The following is a 2,979-nucleotide window of genomic DNA, read 5'->3' on the forward strand; positions in this document are numbered from 1 at the left end:
TGTCTGTGTGTGTCTGTGTGTGTCTGTGTGTGTCTGTGTGTGTCTGTGTGTGTGTGTTGAAATCTTGAGATTCCGAATGTTCTGGATCATTGGTGGGTCAGCAAGGGGAAGTTGGAGGTCCAGTCCCCTGCTTGTCTTTGCACACAGCCTATTTTTCACTCAGCATGTGATTTAAAGGTACATTAGTGATCTATGACTTTTAAGTGTTTGAATTAACCATGTTCCATGTTACGGAGTAGCTGTGTAAGGGTAAATGCAGTCTGTTTTTAACCCTGGGCAGTTGTGGGCACGCTTAGTAATGTGTCTTTTTAAGAACACCGTGACTAATGAGTGGTTCCTCTCTGCAGACCACTAGATCGAAGCAGCTGTCTGCTCATTGGTTTAGATGGGTTTTGCTCCTCATTCTGAGGGTTGACCTGCATGACTTTAGTTACCTGAGTTCTGATATATTAAATAGAAGATTCTAGAAGTAGTAATATACTTTGATTTACTTTATTTGAGACATGGTCTCATTGTGTAGCCCTGGGTGGGCTGGAATTCACTATGTAGACCAAGATGACCTAGGCCTGCTGAGTCTTCATCATAAAAGTGTATGCCACCACACCTGGCAGTAAGATACTTCAAGAGAGGGAATGTATTCATGCTGAATTAATCATGCCATATTAATTGTTCTATTAATTCTTGTTCATCTCTTACTGTGAATAATTTATGAATTTAAACTTTATCTTAAATATGTGTGCACAGGGAGCCGCATAAATAGGAGTCAGGCTTTCACCAGAGTCTCTTGGGCAGGGTCTGTGAGGATTAAGGTGGACTAAACATCCCAGTCCTCTGAGGCACCTCAATAGTAAAGGACAACAGCTAACTTAAAACAACTTTAATTGCTATATTTCATCCCTCCCTTCACAGCACAGAGTCACGTCTTGTATAAGAAAGAAAAGATAAAGCATGGTAGGCATTGTGTTCCTGAGCTTTGGCTTGGGCTTGACGCATGATGGTATGAAGACGCCTTAAACAATGAACCTGATTGCGGATGAGGGTTGTCCAGGAACTGGAGGGGTGGTGGCCCAGCAGAAGGGACAGCAGCAGCGCCGAGCACTGGAACAGTATTCTGTGGTCAGAAAACTCCAGCTTGTTTCCTAGGAGTGGGCTGATGGGAGGGCAGAGAGACGAGAGTGCAAAGACAAGAGGACAGGATCACAAAGGTCCGAACGCCACATGGGCTCCAGGCCTCTGAGGAAAGAAACAGCATCAGACATGTGACTAGATCAAAAGGGTGCTGAGGGGACGGCTCAGGCAGCATGGCGCTTGCCACACAAGCGCCAAGATTTGAGTCTGATCTCCAGCACCCATGTAAGGCAAACCGCTGTCCCCTGTGATCTAAGCACTGGGTGAGCAGGGACAGAGGGGTCCCAGGACTTGCCGACCTACTGGTGTCCCTCTATCAATAAGTTCCAGATCCAATGAGAGAGCTTAGGCACCATGTCAACCTCTGACCTTAGGCATGCAGACACATGTGGACCTACACACACGTGAACATGTGCACACACATACGTGGATAAACACGAACACATACACACACTCTTAGAAGAGATTGTCTGGGAGCTGCATGGTCCTTGAGAGATTACTGTAATATTGAGGTGAGAGCATGAACAAGGCTAGAATAAAGTGGTACTGAGACAGGGAATTGAAGGAAGGCATTGATAGAACTCACGTTGTATTAACATGCAGGATCCCGCTGACTCTTGAGAGCTGGGCAGTGAGGAAGAGGGGGAAGAGGTAAGAAGATGCCCGTATTCCTCGTTAGTGACTGGAATAGGAGCCTCCCACCCAATGGAAAAGTTGGTGTGAGCTGAAGGATGGTGAGGAGCTTAGACATTACTTGGCATGTAAAATTTGACATGCCTTGGGCAAAATTTGGACCAAATAATAACTGGGATTTTATGTCAGTTAGTTTTGTGAACTTGACACAAACTATAGTCATCTGGGAAGAGGGAGCTTCAACTGAGGAATTTCCCCCATCAGGTTGACCAGTAGGCATATCTGTGGGACATTTTCTTGATTAATAATTGATTTGAAAGTGCCCAGTCCACTGTGGGTAGCACCATTCCTGAGAAGGTGGTCTTGGGTTGTAGTTTAAAAGCAAACTGAACAAGAAACGGAGAGCAAGCTAATAAGAAGCATTCCTTCATGGTCTCTGCTTCAGTTCCTGCTTTCGGGTTCCTGCCCCAAGCTCCTGTCTACCCATCAGCAATGGGTTATGTCCTAGGACATGTAAGCCAAACAAAGCCTATTAAATTGTTCTTGGTCAGTGTTTTAGCATAGCAACAGAAACCAAACTACGGCCAATGTATTGAGTGCTTTTGTAGTCGAGGCATTATTCTAGGCTCAATAAATAGATTAAGTATTTTATTCCTCACTGGACTCCTGTGATAAGTTCTCTAACTACTACAAGGAAAGATAATGATTGACAGTATTGGAAATTTATCCCAAGCACCTGATCCATAGTTTCTACATGCTGACTTGCTTTCTGAAGAAGCAGATGATTAAATAACTGCTTAGACTTCATACTAAACTCAAATTACCATCATTTTTTTTTTTATCACAACAATTCTTCCCTGAGCAGGAATAGCTCCAGTCATAATACGAACACTTCCTGGCCTCTGTTTAGCTGTGTAGCATCTTTCTCCTGCTTTCCTTTGAAGAAATATGTGATCCATCTAGGAATACAACCGGGGTTACTGTAAATTGCTCCAGTGTGGTGGTCTGAGTGAGAATGGTCGTGTATTTGAATACTTGGTCCCAGTTGGTGGAATTACTTGGAAAGGATTAGAAGGTGTGGCGTTATTGGAGAAGGAATGTCAAGGAGGATGGGCTTTCAGGGTTCAAAAGCCTGCCTCCTTCCCAGTTCTCTCTCTCTCTCTCTCTCTCTCTCTCTCTCTCTCTCTCTCTTGACTTGTGGGCTCTCCCAGTATCACA

The sequence above is a fragment of the Microtus ochrogaster genome, linkage group LG4 (genome assembly GCF_000317375.1).
Source record: "Microtus ochrogaster isolate Prairie Vole_2 linkage group LG4, MicOch1.0, whole genome shotgun sequence".
NCBI lineage: Eukaryota > Metazoa > Chordata > Mammalia > Rodentia > Cricetidae > Microtus > Microtus ochrogaster.